At 38.8% G+C, this 21,661-nt stretch overlaps 1 long non-coding RNA gene across 1 annotated transcript; it reads right to left on the bottom strand.

Annotated features, from left to right (window-relative positions):
- Window positions 1–2,780: 2,780 nt before the first annotated feature.
- Window positions 2,781–13,470, bottom strand: LOC143679428 (uncharacterized). The gene is made up of 4 exons (XR_013173746.1): window positions 13,303–13,470; window positions 10,939–11,067; window positions 4,386–4,504; window positions 2,781–3,222 (listed from the first exon to the last, which is right to left on the bottom strand). It is a non-coding gene; the product is annotated as an uncharacterized LOC143679428 (long non-coding RNA).
- Between the last annotated feature and the right edge of the window lie 8,191 nt (window positions 13,471–21,661).

Below are 21,661 nucleotides of genomic sequence, written 5' to 3'. Positions count from 1 at the left end.
TGGTAGCTCTTAGCAGTTTCGTGTTTTTGTTCTCGGACTTCTTTGAGAGTAGAGTCTCAGAGGATGGCAGGAGGGCACAGAGACATGACCTTCATCACACGCTCATCACCCTAAACTGAACTGTTGGAGTTGAATAACACACATTATACATAACATGTACATGGGACAGACACACATGTTTTGAAGGGTTTAAACACAAGTCTATCAATACCCCTAAAAATGGCTTTCCCTCAAAAGGAATGCCAGAGGATACCTTGAGGGAAAATGATGATTTGGGAGGCAGGCTTTGGACTGGTATAAAGGCAGAAATGTCCTTTCGTTCCTCCAGGGTTCGAGGAATTAACACTCCCCATCAGGGGACTTGTAATGGAGTAAGGGAGACATGTTCATTGGGAATGCCACCATGAGGAGAGGAGGTGGGAATAAGCCCATCTCAGCAACATGGTGGCAAGACCGCATCTAGGCAGAAGGCATCCAGCAGGGGGCAACTCTGAAAAGACTTGGCCTACAGACCCTGAGAACCATATATGATGACCAGCTTCAAGATCCTTTTGTTATCCTTAAGACTTTAATAAGTTATGGTCAGGTCTCAGATATCCCTGTGGGGGTTCGGGCCAATGGTCTGTGCACTGACTAGAGGATGAGCTGCTACAGGGAAAAGCAGAGACCAACTGAAAGAAGCTGGGCTTAAGATGGCAGGAAGGTTTTGTCACCTTCAACGGAAAAGACGATTGCATGAGGGTTGATTAACAAACAAGGCAGATTTGAAACAAGGGGAATATGAAGGCCTTCCTAAACCAGAAACATTTGAGAATTAGAAAAAAGGAAAGTTGGCCAAAAAGCTTAACTTCCAAGACTCATATGTGATCAGGCTCAACCCACTCTGATCTGATGATTAAAGAGTGACCTCATAAACTAATGAAATGGGGCGTATTTAGGTAAAAGCCAGTAAGTACTAAATTCAAAGTTACAAAAAAGCAAAGGAAAACTTTGAGGCTAAACATTAGGTTCCCTTTGCTGACTTTCTAATAAAAAAGAAAATCTAGGGAAAATATCTGAAAGCTTTAAAATATTTACAATGGGGTAGTTTATTTAAGAACCGATGTTAATTTTGCATCTCACAGATGAAGTGAAAATTGGAAAAGGTCATGGAATGTGGAGCGATATGAGCTTTTATGGACCATTGTAAACTAAATGATTATAGCCAAGTGTGTGGGTGGTGCTTAAAATTACTTCAGAGTACTCTCATGTTAAAGGTTAAATGGTAAAAGAAGGAAAACTGAGTGGTGTAGTCTTAATCTGAGAAAAGACATCTAAAAGGCTTCTATTTAAATTTTGCCCCCTGGTCTAAAGTAAATCAACCTCTGGCACATTTTTAGTTACAAAGAGAGGTTTATAGGTATTCATAAAGCAAATAACAGTGGAGAAACCAAACACTTCCTAATGATTTCTGAATGGCTAGGAAAAGCTGTTGATCTATGGCACATCTTTTAATGGAAGGCTCCCTAAATGTGCCGCTGCCTTTCTGGAAGTTACTTTAAAAATATGATAGGAAGATAATAACTGTGATAAACTGAAGGCAAAATTTTGTCTTACTTTTCTAGTACTAACTATAACTATTTCTTGGGTTCATCTTCTAGAGCAATCACTGTAAGCATTTTTTTCATTTAATCCTCTAAATTGTATTGTTATCCCCATTTTACATATTAAATAAATTGCTGAAAGTCACACAATTTATAGGTCTTAGAGCCCTGTTTGGCACCCAGGTCTTCTGACTATGACAACACTTTACCTTTGTCTATTCCTTCTTCTCCTCTTCTTCTTTCTTTCCTTTCACAATTTACTCAAGACAGATTGTTTGAGCTCTAGGTCAAGGTCAAATTTACATAGTTTCAGCAAGAAGTGTTCTTGTACCTGAAGGATCCCCTGGGACGTGACTGATCTAATTAACAATCCATTAACTCAATAAAAACCCAGTATTTAGTAGGGATTTGTCTGGGTTTGGCACTGAGGACCCTGGGAATATAAGGGATACAGCCCAGCTCTATTTTAGGGCAGTCTCAGTCACAGAGAGGAGATGATAGTTAAATGATTGCCTTTCTGAGTTACTGGTGCAATTACTGGGGAGCACAAGGTTCAGAGGTGGGATAAACTCTGCCTTTACAATGGCTCAGAAAAAGCTTGAAGGGCTTAAGTATACGTAGTCAGGATGAACTAATCTAGAACATAAAACTCTTTCATGACTAAAGCAATTTATTTACAAAATTCGTGTTCTGTTCTATTCATTCCACTCCCACTCTCTCCTTTAGCAACGACACGGAATGTTCAGAGAACATATATAAAATGTCAGAGGCACCTCACTATATTGACATGGAGAATTTTTTTTTTTTACACTTTGAAGAAAACGAAAATAAAAAAACAAAAACAAACTATCTCAGAGCCATTGTGCCTTTGGCTATGGAGCTTTCCTTTCTGATGTTGATATCTTCTGAAACTTTTGCATCTGTGTGTCCGAACTGCCTGTATAAAGTTCAGATTATTTGAAAGAGACATTCCTTGTTGGAACAGGGCACTGACTCTGAGGCCGATCAGCAGGAAATTGATCTCTTGAGTCTGTCACAGAAGTATGAAGCTCTGCGAGGTTCAGGGTAGTGTTACGGTGCAGGTGCATTGCTGAGGTGACGTGCTGATGGCAAAGGCAGGGAGGCAGCCCTATTCCTTTTCACAGTTGAAGACAGAAACATTGCAGTGACAAGGAAGACAACTGGCATGCCTCACATTCCTCAGTGTTGAAAACAATAAAAGGTGGGGGAATGAGCAAAAAACCAATCTCTGCGAAGAGATGTCAGCAGTAAATTTAATGCAGGTGCAACATTCTCCAAACAAAGGACATTTTGTTTCTACCTTCTATGGCTCTATGAAAACCTGCCCCTGCCTCCTCCCTGCTACGTGTTTTTCTTTTTATCAATGTAAGGGAGATTAAAATGTTGATACCCTTCCTTGGCAAAAGTATTTTTAATGTTCTGAGTACAATTGTTGAAGAAGTATTAACTTCCCCCAAGGCTTAGCTTAACTGGGAATAACAGAGCTTTTTCTCCCCCAGGATTCAATTAGTTTGATAAGCTTTGCATTTTCTTGATTGCTTCTGTGTATTATAGTGACGGTTTGTTTGTTTTTTTGAATTTCTTTTTTGTTTCTTTTCCAGTTTGTTCTTTCTTGTAGCTATAATAAAGAAAATAGAAAATAAATTTAAAAATAAATTTTACAAATTACAAAATAAAATTGCCACTGTTGGTTAAGATCAGATAAAGGTTATTTTATAAGAGACTGAAAGGTGCCAGTCATTTTCCCTACTTATATTTTATTTATACTGCCACAAGCAGAATGATTGTAGAGGAATCAAGGGGTATAACTTTGGGATCAGCTTTAGTTAGTGATTGCTTTAGTGATTTATAGACTCTACTCTGATAAGAAGTTACCAGATAACGTTTTCCTGTGCAGCTAATGAAGAGCAATAGTTGAGTAAAGTTTGAGTCTTGACCATCCTAAGGAAAAATAAGCAAACAAAAATAAACAATACTCTTCCAAAAGCCTTTTTTTCAGGAAGAATCCTGCAGATAGGTATCAAATAAGTACAGAAGTTTCAGTTCATTCCAACTGTTTTCATTATTCACTTATTCACTCAGTCATTCATTCCTCAAATATTTATTGAGAACCTACTAAGTAACAGTCATTGTTCTACAAAGGTTAAGAGAACAGAGGTCCTGCCCTTTATCATATAAGTGCTTTAATAAAGGTGCGTGCAGAGGATTATGCAGGAAGGCAAGAGTAAACCTCCAACTTTGCCTAAGGGTAGATCAAAAAAGGCTTATTAAAAGGGAAAGAGAATTTTTAAAGTCCAGAAGGAAGAGTAGATATTTGTTAGAATGTCATTTTGAGTAGAAACTGGCATTCCAGGCATATGTTCAGGAATTGGCTAATATGAGAGCCTAGAATCCATGCTGGGGAGTAGTGAGAGGCAAAGTTTGAGACATAGCCACAAGCCAAACACTATGGGCCTTCAATATTTTGCTGAGATTCTGGACAAGTTCAATATTAAGGGGCCATTGCTGAATAGTACAACTATGTGACGATACTGTGAGTTGTTGATTGTACACCATGTATGGAATGATTGTATGTTAAGAATGCATGTGCTTGTATGTTGTTGAATCAATACAAATTATTATTTTTTAAATGCATATATTTTATTGTGCAAATTATACCTCAATAAAAGATCTTCTGGATATATATCAGTGTATTGCCAGAACCACTAAAAGTTAATTTGATTTGACACCGTACTAAACTGGAAGGTTATCAATTTGAGTATCAGTGGAATGTGTTCCCACCTTAAGGAGTAGAATGCAGCGTCTAGGAGTGTGGGCCTTCCAGGCTGACTCTCTGGGTACCAGCATCAGTTCTACCACGTAGGCAGGCGAGTTTCTTCACCGCTCTGTGCCTCAGTCTCCTCCAAAAACACAGTTTTAGTATTGACTTCTTGGAGCTATTGTGAAGATAGCTAATATATTTAAATCCTTTGGAACATTTCCTTGCACATGGGGAGTTCATGTAATTTTTCACTATTATTCACCTCAACCTCTGATGATCACTTTGTGTTGTGATTTTACTACTTTCTCCTAAAAGTCACTTCTTTCACTTCCTTCGCTCTTCCCTCAATCCATGGACATTCATGTAATGTCACAGAAATTTAGAAGAGGAAGACAGCCTGGATAGCATTGAAACCAGCTACGGCAACACTGAGTCCAGGTTGAATAATATGCCCAAGATCACCATAGTCTTTGGCAGTACAAGAGTCAGAAGCTTGGCTGAGCAACTCCCAGTTCAGCTCTACCTCTTTCAAGGGTTGTGGGGTTTTTGCATTTCTAATGCTAACCAAAGGAATTTATCTTGAACTTGCCATTCATGATTTCCATCGTATGCATGTTTTTTTGCAGAAAAAAAAAAGGAAACCTTATTAAACCTCAGATTAAACCTTATTTCCCATCTAAGATTGTTTCTAATTAGTCCAAGGTACTGACCATTATGAGTTTAGGAAAATTGAGAGCTCACAGAAGCCAACAGGTAAAAGACTCTAGGGCATAAAACTATGTCCACACAGGATCTGCAGTTGTGGTTACTCAGAGGATTGACTGAAGAAGATAACCTGAAAGCTTCCTAAGTTTTGAGGGATCTGTATTGTCATATATACAACACACACAGACAGACAGACAAACACACACACAATCCCAGCACAGGACAAAGTCAACCTTTGACTACTCAACCCCCCAGACAATTTCTGGACTCTAAACTGGCACCATGAGAAAATGCAACCATGAAGATATGCTCTTATCTTAATATTCAACTAAGAGGTGATGGCAGACGATAATAGACCAGAGAGATCTTCCAGGCTAGCCAAATAAGGGCTGCCAGATTGGCCAGTGAAGAGTTTGTAGCTACTTTTGTTAGCAGGACTGAATATTTACTCTGGGCCATTGACTCCACTTTTCCTAATGGTAATTTTTATTGCATAGCAGCAAAAGCTATTCTTACTCCACTATGGTGTATTTGATGTTTTATAAGTTGATAACTAGATTCCTGGTTAATGAGATGCTACATCTAGTGAAAGTTGCACAGTCCTACAGACTCAAGAGTTGACCTGGAAAAGGAATGTTTAAGAATTTGGGATATAATCTCCCTTTGGAAAGGATCAGTGCTTCTACATTTGACAACGTTTCTCAACGGGAGCTAATATTAGGATTCTAGGTAGGTAATTTTTGTTTTTTAGTAGGGTTCTACATGTTACAGAAGAATTGACATCACTAGCCACAAGACACTAAATGCTAGTAGCCATTGTAACAACTAAAAATGCTTCCACATATTTTATCATCTGCTAAAGGGGTAGAATAGTGGAATGAATTGTGTGTATGGATGTTGGGGAGCCAAAGGGTGGCCTATCCAATACATATTTCTATATTGCTCATACAAATTGGATATTGCCTATCCAATGTATATTTCTCTCTTCTTTCTAACTACAAGAACCATACTTCTGTTTGGTGAATCAGTGTGTCAAGATAAAAAAAAAAAAACAAAAAAAAAAACTCACTTTCCAAGATTCTCCTGTACCTAGTTGAATCCCAAAAGAACCATGAAGAAATTTCTAGGTGGAGCTTCCAGGAAAATTTTAAAAAGTGGGACACACTTTGCTGGCATAAGGCTTTTGTCCTTTTCCTTTCCCTCCACCCCCTTCATCCATCCACACTGAATTGGATTCAGTGTGGCGATTTCCTAGGACTGTTCTATGTCCATGAGGTTGAAGGTTATCCAGTAAGCTTGGCAGAACAGAAGAAAGAGCCTGCATCCCATATGGAGTCCTTGGCTACTGTTTCAGTCAAGTGCAGTCATTTGAGACTTCCATAAGAGCAAAACAGACCACTCACTTGGTTAAAAGTTGTTTTCCAGTTTCTGTTAGGCATAGCCAAACTCAGTTCTAATAGATACAAATTAGAGTAACTAGTGCTCTAATTCAACAATTTCATGAATTAGGCAAGGGGGAGAGGAAAAACAGCAATAAAGTAAGTTACAACTGTGTACTTTTGAAAAAGGAGCCTTAATTCTATCCCCGCCACAGGCTGAATTCCAGGAAGGAACTTAGGAAACCTAAGATAAACGTGAAGATCCACGTGAAGAGGAAAGCACTTGTATTTCTCTTGCACCCAAATGAATCAAAAATTCTTTTGCCAGTATATGCATAATTTACAGAAATACTCAATCTAAACATAACAGGGGAAAAATGGGGGCATTAACATTATGAACTTTTACTCCAGTTCAAGGTAAAAATACATCCTGTGACATGATTAGAAGACATTCCTCACTGTGGCAGGTGTACTTTGCATTTGTCCAAATGAATTGGTTGAGACCTGCCAAATATGAATAGTTCATTGTAAGTACAGGTACTACTGAAACTCTAAATCCCAAGAAAAACAAGAATGAATGAAATCAACTTTCTCCTTTTCCAGATGAAGAAAATATATAATTTAAAAAGGCAATTTGCCAGAGTACCACATGGAAATTATAAGGTGAGGTCAACTAGTGGCTTCGCATGCCTCATATCTCACACTGAAAATGTCCTAGTAAGAGTTCAACAAAGTCACAACCGCATACTGAAAACCCGAACACAACAGCTGTTCTTGGAGCCCCTTATGCAGAAAAGAAAGAAAATAAGTTTTAATTAGATTGTATTAATTGGTTTAGCTGATCTAGAAACAGAGTAATGGCTCTGCTGTAATTTAGTTTTTTTGGCTTATGTCCACTTGTCCTTGACATGAGAATAAAGGAATAAAGCAATAAAATGCTTACAAATGCCCTGGTAGAGACTTTTAAACTGTCCAAGATTAAGGAACGATGTTATCTTTGAGATGAACTTAAAATTCTGTTGCCAACTTTGAGAAGTTAGAAGTGCAAGTAAGAAAAGAAGGGTGTGATTAAAAACGCTGTTTCCTTAAAGCTCTGCAAAGCTGCAGAGAAAAGGCAGGCATTCTTCCCATAATAGTGAGCACTTGTTAATAAGAAAAGGAGAAGGTTTTGAAAGCATCAGGGTATAATGATCTTATTTCAGGCCACTTGGAGTAAGTTTTCGTATATAAGGTAATTGGGATTTGTAAATGAGTGTAGCTTAAGAGTTCGATGTTACTGTCTGCAATATACACTTTCTCTTACACTTAAATCCATGTTCCACGCTTGTGGTTTATCAGTTTTTATCAGTATTATTTAAAATAATGACATTATTTTAAAAGATATACCGCTAATACAACCTACTTTATTTTGCTTCCGTGTTCCTATAAGCTAAAAGTTTGAATACAATCACAATCACCAGAAATCATTTCTTAAATGGCAACATTCTACACACATAGAAGACATTTTAAACACATAGCTTGAATTTTGCTCTCTTGCAAACATGTAGTTAAAACTGGTTATGGAAAAAATACATATGGGACAAACAGCCACTGGAAAAAAATAAGTTAACAGATGTATTTTATAAGTATATGTTTGTCGTAATGAGATTGTATCTCTGACTTTTGGTTTTAATCCATGAGTGTGCTGTGCCATGAGAGTGTCTGATTTTTAATCTATGACTGCCCGTCCTTCACACACTAATATGGTAATGCATTTTTCCCATAGCGTGACACTGCTGAAAGGAAGCATTCTAAATGTCGGTGACTCAGACAAGCAGTAATAGTCTGCCTTTTCCATCTGTCTTGTGTATTAGAAAGGATGTGTCTCCAGTACTCAAAAAATTGTGTTTCTAGAAAGAGCTATATTAGCTGTGGTTGTGGTTCGGAAATTGTGGTCAAATGACGGTATGAATGAGACTTAGTTCTCCATAAGCAGTGGAGTCAGGTTAGACTCAGCCCCAAGGTGGTGGCAGATGGTGAGATCCCAAGATGGGACCAATGTTCAGCTGGGCAGATGGAGAAACTTGTCACAGATTAAAGGAAGAAGGAGAAAAACGAATGTCGAAAAAAATGAGTTCCTCATATCCCCATCACTACTTTCCCTGACTGGGTTCACTCAACCACTCATCTGAGTTCTTTTCCTTCTTCTCTGAGCTCTCATCTGACCCAGACACAGCCATATATACACACTCAAAATCTCTGGTTTTAGAAAACTCTGGTATCTGAAGCCATACAAATATACTCATCAGGATGTGATTTCTTACCATTTTCCCAAACTATGATTGCTTCTCTCCTTCTGGCAGGGCTGGTTAAAAGAGGGTTCAGAGCTCAAGGACGAACAATTCCATGGCCCTCCACCAGAGTCCACAGTTCCCCAAAGTTCATTCTCAGGTGATTTCTCAGGAGAAGCACCCAGAGGTAAGGGTAGAAAGTCACTACTCTTTGCTGAGAGGCTCCACTGTCCAGTCTCCTCAGATAATAACACATGGTCAGCTTTGGAGACCTTTAATTCCACAACCTCTTATGGGTCTCTGAAAAGTCCCATAATACCTCATTTTGAATTGGCACAATAACTCATTTTCCTTCTTTCTTGGGGAGTAAATCCTTAAGGGACGGTGAAGATGTCTCCAAAACATATTTGTGGTTACTACCTCTATAGGCAGATTTCTAATACCAGAATGGTACTCTATCTTTCAGATCATTCAATCATCCAGGAGAGTAGAAGGATAAAAATCCAAACACTCAGCTATCCACAGTGAGTCCATACTCCTGTGACTTTGTACAATTATCCTGGACTATTCAGTAAGGACACTCACACCCTGTCCCTTTCGCTCTTGTCCTGAGCTATTGGTCAGTTTCTAAGGGTAAAGGGACAGGAAGCATTCCCAAAGTCCACATCTGCTCTCAGAAGGCTGGAGAAGGACCAGTGATGAGCCTGCTCTGCACAGGAGGAGATGCGGGACATGATAAAAGGTCTGAGTCCAGCCCATAGTCTCAGGCAGAGAATTTGGGATTTTAACCATAGTCTTGGGATGCTGCTGCCTAGACTCAAAGCTACTCTTTCATCTATCACAAGCACAGGAAACGGGAGAATAGCAAGGCTGAACTCTAGTCCAAGAGGGATGAAACATATACACTCAGAATTCTTCCCACTTCTCACAAGAAGGAGAATGCCAATTGTGAGAGTATCTTCCCTTGGACCTAGCATGAGAGGATGAAGGGCTGGTATTTGGTTCCATTTCTTCTTTATTCCCCAAGCCCAAATAAACTAGTTTACATTGTTTGCAGAGGCCTGTCGTAAAGACTGCTTTGTTTGGCAGAAGCTTGTCTGTAGGGCTTATGTGGGAGTGAACCAGGAAGAATTAAATAGATCCTCTGTAAAATCCTCTTCCTTGTCTAGAAGTCAAGTATACAACATCCCAAATGCAGAAATAGAACTTTACAACAAAGGCAAAAGAAACCTCTTTACAAATGAATCTGCTAATGTAAGCTAGATAATATTAAGAGCAAAAATTAAAGAAAATCCAGTTTATCATGTATAAATTTTATTATGATCACCTAATATAGCTATACTGATAATAGCTGATAGCACTAAATAGTAACAATATATGGAATATGGGGAAAATGGTATCCAGAGACAAACTCATGCTCTTTAATATTTGTATTTCTAAACATGAACAAATAAAAAATACAAATTAATTAAGCACTGAACTCACAAACTTAGAAAAGGGACAACTACATAAGCTAAGGCAAACAGTACAAAAAAATGTATTTAAGATTAATAAATTTTTTCTTGCCATTAAGCTGAGGTCTTTCTCTCTGAAGCTCCTAACTACTGCTTCAAGAAACACTAGTATAGATGATACTACAGTGAAAATCTCATAGATAATCCCAGACTCATGTATGCATTTTCCTAGAATCATTTACACCCTTCTTTCCAGCACGTGCCTGTTTTCAAGGGAGGACCTGAGGCATCTTGAAGTCCCAGGTGTCTCAACGCCGATATACTCAGCAACATTTTATTAAATGGCTATCTACATAAATACATTTTAATGCCATATCTTTTTAAACTATTTCTATTCTTGATACAATGTGTCAAATAAAGCTCTTATCAATTTCAAATAGACTCTCTCATTCTTAATTTTCAATACCGAGAAATCTCAAGATCTAAATGATTAAAGCGTATTGATCATAGCCTAAGAACAACTCTATTGGACTTGTCCTTATGTCTAGTCTTGTCTAATTCCCACATGTATTGAAATATGAATACTGTCTTCATGCAATTCATGTAAGACACAAAAAGGAGGTAGCATTATTTCTGTTTCAGTGACAGATTTTGAGGTTAGGGTGACTCATGAACAGCTGAGCAGCCAGTCAGCAGAAGAAGCCAAAATAGCACGGGAACGCCTCCCGCCTCCTCCCCGCCCCAACGCTCAACCCCCCAGCTTACCCTCCTCCCTGAGATGCGCGCGTGACTTGTGGGTGAGCGGCCGGCAGGCTTGCTCCAAGGTAAGGAGCTGCCGAGGGCTGGCCCGCTGTGGTCTTCCTCAGTGAGCGCAGCTCGCTCTCCATATACCTGCTGAAAATGGAAGAGGAGGAAAAGTTAGAAAAGCATGTCCTTTTAATGCAGAGGTTGTTGTATTTAGATGAGGAGGTATCATTTGCTTTTAACTGAGTCATTTTTCAAAGTCACCTTCCGAGTCACCTGAACTAAACAATATTTACATCCAGCGAATGCCACCTTAAAACACAAGATACTTTGCATGGTAGATGAACACACCCTAAACTGTATGTTCACCCTCTCTCTTGGAGAGGAGAAAAATATTTTATTAAACAGGTTTCTCTGATTCTCCTATGTACATATCAATGGTAGGGCATGCTTCTGTAGCAGGCTATATATTCACTTTAAAAAAAAAAAATCAACAGTAGACTATAGCAGGTGTCAGTCTTTGACTTGCACACAAATTATTCTCGGAATTCTTAAGAAGCTTAAGAGTATACTTGTAATACTTGACCTTAATGGTAATTTTATATTGTGTTTTAAAAATGTTGCCAGCCTTTATCTACAAAGCCTTTGAGTGGATAAATTAATCACCTCTGTAACATTTTTGACAAAGTTAAGATGCACCTTTCCCTCCACCATCCAATTCAAATAGTAATGTTCTCCAACGCAAATACTAGTTTCCAGTAACCGAAATCATTCCCTTCCCTACACCTCTGTAACTGGACGCATGCAAGTCTGTTTTACGTACTGAGGCTGCTTTCATAGTTCCAGGAGGCTGGGTTTTAAGGGAAAACTTTGGAAGTATTTTCCTCTCCATTCTGTTCTTTGCCACAATACCATAGCTTCTAGCAACACACATCACACAGATATGGGAAGGGATTGTTGCGAAAACTTTTATGACTTCACCAGAAATTTCTATTACTGCCCACTCTTCATTCACATCTCTCTTTAATCGCCTCCTGCACCATCCATCCTACTCGTTTTATTTTCTTTACTGCATTATCCGTGTCTGTTGCTATCTTTATTATCATTAATTTCTCTACTCCCTGAATTTAAACACCTAGAACTGTTTTATGGTCCCCAAAGTCCAACCATCCTACCTCCCCTTGAAAACAAACATGAATACGAAGCAATAAAGCCACTTGGGAGTTTTTCCTGATACAAGGAAAGGAGGCTGTGAACGAGAAACACTTCACGAACAGAATGTAAACCAGGCCTTTTAAACTCAAGTCAGGCCTTAAAGAATGGCCTGAGTCTGAGAGAAGGATTTCAGCCCAAGCAGAAGGTTCTTTTGGTGAGATGGCTGATATGGTGAGGCTGGAAAAAACTCTCCACACTTTCCTGTGGGCATCTGCATTCCACAGACCTGAAGATGGCAAGAGTCACTGAATAACGATTCCTTAGAGTTTTCTGTGCTCATCAGGGGCCTTGCATATGGCATGTGGCTCAGTATGCGATGATTTCAGTTCCTTATGCAAAATCAGATAAAATAGGGGGAAAAAAGGTTTCCCTGCTTATCCTGGACAAGGTCCCGTGAAAGTGAGGCAGTACAGTTAAGTAGTTTTCTAGGGAGCTTTGGTAAAACATGATAGTATTCCAGTGTAATCCAGGAGGCAAGAGGTTTGATGGACTCTAGTGGCTTCAACACACTATTTTATGTGTGAAGAGGAGTAGCTCTGAAGATACACATTTCCTTATCCTGTGCACTAATCCAAAGGAAAGATTATATTTGGCTTATGGGTCCATTTTAATGTCCCTCTATCCACACAGTATTTGCCAATAATTTATGTCTTGCTGGAAGCTATAAGCACAGCATAGATCCTGGAAAATTTTAATGATGATATTTTAATTATAATTATAAAGAGTGGCTTAGGGAAGTCAGTTATATCTGGAATTACAGGAAATAGGTTCTTGGGGCAATTTCTTTTTTCATATTGTGGTCTGCACAGCTTTACTTAGCCTAAAATTCTGCCGAGTTAATACAGTACCAACTGGGAATTCTCACTCCTAACCATCTAAAGGGGAGGGGATTGGATTAGTCACTGGATTTCAAAAAAAGTGGCAATATTAGATGGACACTGAACTTTAGAAGGAAATGTTCTTTGGAAAGATAAAGTTGTCACTGATCAGCTTCTGGAAATTCTTATCCTGGCAGCCATGACCTCTGCTGAGAAAATCTTGGATGAGATTCACAGTATCCAAGGAACACCCTGATTTTATGTGCCAAATAATTTCATAACACTTGCAGAGGGACGCCTGACCCAAACCTGTTAAAACTTAGCACCCATAATCTTCTTATTTAATTTTTACCTTTTGCTGTTTGTTTTCCTTCTTTACCAGTTTCTCTTCCAAAGATGTGCCTTTATTCGTCCTGTTCAGTTTAGCTGACTCCAACAAACACTCATTTGTACATTCATTTATTCATTCAACAAATATTTATTTATTAAAGACCCATTGTGGTGCAGGTTCTGTTCTAAGGACTGGGAAAAAATAGTTAAAAGAAAAAGAAATCAATTATCTCAAGAAAGTTAATAGTCTATTGAGGTGCTGTGGTAAAACACTTGAAAACAAATAGATAAACAAGATAATTTCTGACAGGATAATTTCTGATAGTGATAGATGAATAAAATAACCAGGCTAATGAATTAGAAAGTAATTGGAGGCTCCTTTCCATGGTTTGATTAAAATAAGCTTCCTGGAGGAGGAATCATTTGAGTTAACACTAGAAAGATCAGATATATCTAGCTTAGAGAAGTCTAATGGAAACTTACCCAGACAGAGTAAACAACAAGGTCAAAAGCCTTGAGGAGAAAAACCTAGTGTATTTGAAAAAGAGCAAAGACCAATATGGCTGGAACACAATAGGTGACAGGCGAGGGTCCTAGATAAGATGATAAGACGAGAGCCATATTGAGGCACAGATCTTCTCAAGTGCCATAGGCCATGAGAAAGAGTGCAGATGTTTTTCAACAGACAATGAAAAGCTACTGAAGTGTTTGAATCAGGGGAGTGGAATGATTTAATTTGCAGTTTTAGAAGATCACCTTGTTTTCTGTGTAGAAATGGATTAAAGGATCAAGAGAAAGAGCAGGAAAACCAGTGGGGAGGCGATTGGAGTAGCCAAGAATGGTAATGAGGGTGATGACAGAGAAGCAAAAGGAATCAAATGGATCCCAGGTGTATTTCTTAGGTAGAACTGCGGAACTTGCTTAAGATTTAGATATGGCATGAGGGAAAGGCAGGGATCAAGGATTATAGCTCAGGTCTTAGAGGGTTGGTGATGCCACTTTCTACAATGGGGAAATGGAGCAAACCACTTTGCAGGCATAGAGGAGTGGCAGAACTAATAATTCTCTTCAATTTGAGATAGTAAGACAGGCATTTGGATATACAACATGGTGCTCAGGGGTGAAACCAGGGGTTGGGAGAAGGTTTCAGTATGGGAAGTCATCACCTATACATGGTCTGTAAGTACATGGACCTGGGTGCCAACCCCTGCGGAGAGAGGAGGGATAAGAGGACAAAGGACAGAGCATGTAGATGTCAAATAGATAAAGATAAATAGCGTGAAACACAAGCTGCTGTTTATATTGCAATAAGTGACTACTATGTGCCAGACATTTAAAGATAAATATACTCATCCCTGTGAGAAATTTTCTATCCAATGACAGAAATAGAAACATAAACACAGAATTTCAGTATAAGATGCAAGTACTTTTTTGATTGAGGAATGGTTTGACTCTAATCTTCATGCATTGTGTTAGTATATATATTTTTTTATGACACAGCTCTGATATTATCCCTGCCCTTCATTTATTCCCAAATACTTATTAGAATTTATCTGGTCCAGGCAGTGTTCTAAATTCAAGCTATACAATGGTGAAAAAAACCAGCCATGATTATCATCCTCATTATCTAGTGGGGAAAACAGATATTTAATGCATGATTATAGAAATAGTTTAAATGATTATTGATATAAGAGAGAAAAAAGATGAATAAAAAGTTTTCTAAGAGTATATTTCAGAGGAACCTGACCTTGTCTGACCTAGACTGACTAGGAAGCATCATTTTCAGCAAAGATTTGAATGATGGTTGAAACAAATGAAATCATAAAATGCAGAGAATAGTCAGGCAAAGGCACTGAACTCAGGAGGAATTTGACATGATAAAGGAATGCAAAATGGCAGTATGACCAGGAAGCAGTGAAAGGCGGGGGGAGGCTAAGTTGGAAAGGGTGCACAGCCAGAGCTACCCACCTTGGAGGCCAATAATTGTGGTTTTACCTTAAGACTGATGAGAAGCTACTGAAGGCATTTAAACAGTGAAGACAAGGTCAGATTTGTGTTACAGGAACATTATTTCTGCTCTTTGGTGGAGACTGGTGGAAAGTATTCAAATGGTTTGATGCTATCCTAGGCAGAGAGGTATAAATATCATCAAGGCTTTCAAGTATAGGCTTCAATCTATTTTTTCAGCCCAATGTCAGTCTACTCCATAGGTCTATTACATAGGAGGGTTAGATTATTGTTGTTTCTCAAACATGCATCCTGTTTTTGGTCTTCATATTATTGCTCACTTTGCTTCCTTTGTTGGGAAATATCCCTGCCTCCAGGTTTCTGTTTTTTAGTTCGCATCCACTATCTTAAAAGTCATGTCTTTCATGAAACGATCCTTTACTGGTTCTAATTAGTAAAAATAAATGTTCCACTCTTAGTGTCCAAGTCGTGTTTAAGAAACTGGGACAAAAATACCTCAAAGGCCTTCCCAGAGTTTTGGCATACCTAGAGTTGGATAACAAAAGGGCATCTCTTTGGAGAGTCCTGAAATAATATATTCAAAGGGAGGAGATGAAATGTATCAATAATGGAAGGAAAAATAGGTTGGACTTTAAAAGGATCCCCAGACTTTATCAGTTAGGACTAGATTCCTCTGTGTGTGACAGAAAAACCCAAATAACAATGGTTTAAACAAATAAAGCTATTTTTCCTCTTTCTTATTAAAAATCCAGAGGTGAGTAGTATAGGGACCCCGGACTCTTCTAAGGATTTTCTCATCCACCCTCAATTTGAAGCTTTCCCCAGATGGCTCAAAATGGCTGAAGAAGAGTCTTTGGCTTTAGTCAGTGTCTGAATTACAATCAGAAGAGAGGAGGAAGAGGGATGAGGAAAGACAAGCCTCTTTCCTTTAAGATCAAAGAGAAATTGTGAAATTGTAACACAACCCTTACATAGCTGTAAGGGAAACTGTAAGGTGGCTAGGTGCTCAGCTAAAAATTGAGAGTTCTATTGCTAAGGAAGATGAGAAAACATATTTAGAGAGACAAATCCATCTCTGCCAGAAGATCCAAAAGAATATCATGAGACTATCAACAAGAAAGAATTCCAAGGATCAGGATCTGAGAACATCAGATACCATTTGGGAGTTGAGTGACTGGTTCAGGATGTTGACCAAAAATTGGAAACATACATGGCAAATACCTGGAGGATGTTGGGGTTATAGGTGAGGACTAGGCTTGCCAGCTTTAGAGGGCAAGGTGGAGTGGGGCTCCCTGAAATCCCATAGCACTAGATACCACCTTCATGGCACGTATTACTTCTTCTAAGGATAATCCCCATAATTACACTGAAAGCTCACCTTTGAAATTTCTGCATGCCTAACAGAATGCTTCACTCAAATTAGACAACTGAATGCTGAATTGTTTAATTCAAATGCATAATGTTTTAGTTAGTAAGCTGCCAGAATGCAATATATCAGAAATGGAATGGCTTTTAAAAAGGGAATTTAATAAGTTGCAAGTTTACAGTTCTAAAGCCATGGATGGAAATGTCCAAATTAAGGCACACGCACAAGAGGTTACCTTCTCTCAAGAAAGGCTGACACTGTCTGGAACAGCTCTGTCAGCTGGGAAATCACATGGCTGGCATCTGCTGGGATCTTAGGGTTCTGGCACCTTTCTCAGCTGTGAAGGCGCACAGTGATGTCTGTTAGCCTTCTCTCCTCATTTCATAAGGCTTCCCCAGTGGCACCTTCCTTCTGTATTTCCAGAGGTCTCTGGCTGTGTGGGCTGTCTAGGTTCTGTGGGCTCTATAGCTTTGCCCAAAATGGTTCCCTCTTAAAGGCTCCAGTAAGCAACCCTACCTGTAATGGGTGGAGGCTCATCTCCATGGAAACCATCTAATCTAAAGTTACCACCCACTATTGGGTGGGTCATATCTCTATAGAAACAATAAAAAGGATCCCACCAAGCAATATTGAATGAGGATAAAGGACATGGCTTTTTGAGGGTACATATTAGCTTCAAACCAGCACAGGTAGCTTTATGGGAATTTCATCTGGGGCAACATGACATCATGGCTGCTATGACAAATACCACACAATGGGTTCGCTTAATCAGTGGAAATTTATTGCCTCATAGTTTTGGAAACTAGAAGGTTTGCTTTCTAGGGTCAGTAGCATTCTGGTGCTGGCTGCCAGCAGACCTTGCATTTCCTTGGCTTGAATATCTGGTCCCATTACATGGCAATGCCCTCTCCTTATCTAACTTCTGTGACTTCTGGTCCTTTTTATAAGGCCTTCAGTAACTGGATTAAGATCCACTCTCATCAGTGTGTCCATACCTTAAATACAAGTGATAGAAATGCTGTTGACAATAGCTTCACATCCACAGGAAGGCTGATTACGATTAAGAACATATCTATATTTGGGTGCGTAATTCAATCTACTACAAATCCTATATGAGTAACACAATGTGTAAATTCCAGGTGAGGTTTCATTTGGAGGTAGGCAAATCCATAGGGACAAAAATTGGAAGAGTAGTTGCTTAGGGCTGGGGGTGGGGTAAGGGTATGGGGAGTGATTGCTAATGAATACAAGGTTTCTTTATGGGATATTGAAAATGTTCTAAAATTGATTGTGGTGATGTTTGCATAACTCTTTGGATATACTAAAAACTCCTGAATTGTTTCGTACACTTTAAAAGGGTAAATTATATGATGTGTGAACTATTTCTCAATAAAGCTGCTACTTAAAAAAAAATGGGAAATGTTACAAGACTTGCTAGGGTAGTTTGTATGATGTGTTTTTGTTTTATCCTTGGAAGCTTCTTTTTGGGGGGATGCATGGTCTGGGAATCGAACTGGGGTCTCCCACATGGAAGGTGAGCATTCTACCACCGAACCACCTGTGCACCCTATCCTTGAAAACTTTAAAAACCTTTAAAAATAATCATTTTTTCTTTATTAGAGAAGTTGCACTTTTACAAAACAATCATACATATTGAAAAGCTTTTAGAATCACATTAGAACCAGTGTGGCCCAGAGTCCTGAACTCTACTAGGTTCCCTTTTGAGCTATTTTCTCTTGAATCCTGTACTGTGCCCAATCAGAAAAGAGTCTGAAAATAAAATTAAGGGAAAGAAAGGCTTCAGGTCCTATTCTGTGATGGTTAGGTTCATGTGTCAGTTTGGCCAGGTGATGGTGTACAGTTGTTTCAGTAAGCAAGCACTGACCTGATTGCTAATGTGAGGACATTTTGTGGCATTAAATCTGCAGTAAATTGTTTGCATCTATGGCTGATTACATCTACAATCAACTGGGGAGATTACCTTCAGCAATGAAAGATGTCTCATCCAACCAATTAAGGCTTTACAAGAAGTGATGATTTCAGCAGTCAGGAGAGAGAATTTCCATCTCTACTTCAGCCAACCAATTTCTCCAGGGGAATTCATCAAATACCCTCATTGGAGTTCCCAGCTTGCAGCCTGCCCTGTGGAATCTGAACCTGTGCATCCCCACAGTCATGTAGATAATCTTTATAAAATCTCACAATATGTGTAGATAGATATATCTTTTCAGTTCTGTTTCCCTAGAAAACTCTGACTAATAAACCTTCAAATCCAAGTAAGGTACATCCCTGGTACTTTTAGAACAGAAGTTCGGTTGGTGTCCTTGGGGGTTATGTACCCCAGAATCTGTTGTGTACCCCAGAAAAGCCAAGTTCTTTAATCCTCATTCAGTATTGCTGGGTGGGAGCTTTTTGATGGAGATTGGCCCCTCCCCCCTCCCAGTTGTGGGTGGTAGCTTTTGTTTAGATGGTTTCCATGAAGATGTGTCTTTACCCATTCAAGATGGGGTTACTCACTTGAGTCCTTTAAGAGGCAACCTTTTTGACAAAAGCTTAAGAGCCACGAGAATCCATTCAGCCAGAGACCTTTAGAGATGAAGAAGGAAAATGCCTGGGGGGAAGCTTCATGAAACAAGAAGCTGGGAGAGAAAGCTAGCAGACTTTGCCATGTGCCCTTCCAGCTGAGAGAAACCCTGAACTCCATCGGCCTTTCTTGAGTGAAGGTAAACTCTTGTTGGTGCCTTAATTTGGATATTTTCATGTAAACTGTAAACTTGCAACTTAATAAATTCCCCTTTTAAAAACCATTCTGCTTCAGGTATGTCACATTCTGGCAACTTGCAAACAGGGATCTTTGAAAGACCACAGATTGCAAGTCTCCTAAAATTTATGCCAGTTTTTGTGAATGTGTGGTTAGTTGGTTTATTCTGGGAAGAGTTGGTCTAAGCTTTTATCACAAATTCGTACACCTCCCAAATGGGAAGCTTTGAAAGTATATAAAGCCAAATTTTAAAAAATGTGTATCCCATTTCCTATTTTATACCCATTTTGTTTCACTGGTTGGGGAATGAGAAGAAGAGGGAGAACAGAAGGCAAAAGACAAAAAAAAAGAGATAGAGAACACTAATTCCCAAATTCTGAAAGAAGGAAGCAAACATTTCCTAAGGCACAATCTAAATTAGACTCATTGTAGAAAGAAAGGCTGAATGAATATGCTTGCTCTGTCTCCTCTTCCTGTAATCATTTTAGAAGTGAATATGATTTACAGGGATAAGCATCAACTCTGATGAAGCAAATGAAAGGAATGAGAAAGCCATACTTCATCTAAATACTGCAAATCAGTGTTAGCCCTCCTTGCCCTCTCATTGAATATGCCTGCTGCATGAATGATTCATGGTGAACCATCAACCCAGTACAGTCACTCTGCAAGAACACCAAGGGTTTGCTTACACATAATTACTCAGAACTGAGTAGGAGGAAATCCCTGTCTCGGATCATGGGAGATAATGGAATTCCAACTAAGGATGCCTTGGCAAAGTAGAAGTACTTTCCCTTGGACCTTTGAAATCTTTAATGAGTTGAATCATGTCAAGTAACAAAATAAACAAGGATGAGAAACATCAGTTGGGTTTGGTCCAAAGTCTAGCATGCTTAACATTGGGCTTCCCCCATCGTTGCTTCAACATTATACAGTTTTCTGTCAGCCAAGCCTGTGGTTTTATTTAATTTTTTTTTTCCTAAAATCAGATTTCAAAAGCCAGGCACTAGCTGATGGTAATTAGTAGGCATCAGTTGAAGTTTATTCTTGCCGTTCTTCCCAGGCATGCATAATTTTTGTGAAGAGAAAAGCAAATCCAATTATCCCCAAATCCAGTCAGTGTGGCTCATCTGCTCTTGTGTTAAGTCTTTAGAAATGGTTCTTTACAATTGAAAGGAAGACATATGGTACTTGAGAACAGCATCTTGTAAACTTGTTTATAATATCAAGAAAAGCAGCCCAGTTTCATGACCATACATTTCACTTTACAAAAATCTGACGCAAGAAATGTCCATCCTATAAAGCATGTAACATAGAGGTCTGTTCATATCACAAGGAATTTATTGCTGTTCTGATTCCTATGCTCCTCTCTTACATTTTAAGGATTCCCTTAAAAGCGTTTGATTCAAAACTTTCCAGGAACGCTTATGCATATAATGCGGAAATTACTATATTAACTTCTGATAACAATGTTGGAGAGGTCAAACACTTCACATTAAGATTTCTACTCACATAGTTGCACATTTTGGGTCTATGACAAAGGATTCAATAAGTTAGATTAGCTGTTTAAAATTATTCCTTGTAAATGTTGCTTGATTTTGGAATCTTCATACATCACAGTTCATAGGGGTGCTTTAATATTACAAAAATACTAAACAAAATTCTGGTAACAAAATACATTCTTTATAGTTTGAATGAACACGTTTTTATCTCACATTTATCTCTAAGGAATAATCATGACATTAAAGGTGGCCCACACTAAAGCTGCTTTTGTCATTTTCTGCTCAAGAAAGTTTTTCGTATCACCAGTAAAAATCGGAAAAAGAAACCGATTGAGAAAATCCAGGTTCACATTTTTAAATGAGCCTACTTCAAATCCTTCTGATAGCAGCATCGGTCAACAACATTTTGTGTTCATAATAATTTTCTTCACCCACGTTGTTTCTGAATAGACATACTGTGGTGTTCTAACAACTTCACGTGACGGATTAGCAGAAAAGTAACTGCCAGGATGGGAAAGCCCTCTTTGGCTCCTGGGGGTGTTCTAATAACATGCATCAAGATATTGATTATGGACAGACTTCTTCCCGTTACAAGAACTTTTTCTCATGTCTGGATAATAACAGTTTGACCATACTCTGTTTCTACTAATGGACTCATAACCGACTCTGACATTTTATAAAATTAAATCCAAATTCCTCAAGAGTCCTCCAGGCCCTCGTTGTGGGACTGCAATGGAGTTGTTCACTTTATTTCCTCTGTAAGTCAGAACTCACTTTTGTTACAGTC

The sequence above is a fragment of the Tamandua tetradactyla genome, chromosome 4 (genome assembly GCF_023851605.1).
Source record: "Tamandua tetradactyla isolate mTamTet1 chromosome 4, mTamTet1.pri, whole genome shotgun sequence".
Classification (NCBI taxonomy): Eukaryota; Metazoa; Chordata; class Mammalia; order Pilosa; family Myrmecophagidae; genus Tamandua; species Tamandua tetradactyla.
This window is presented reverse-complemented; position numbering and strand designations above follow the sequence as displayed.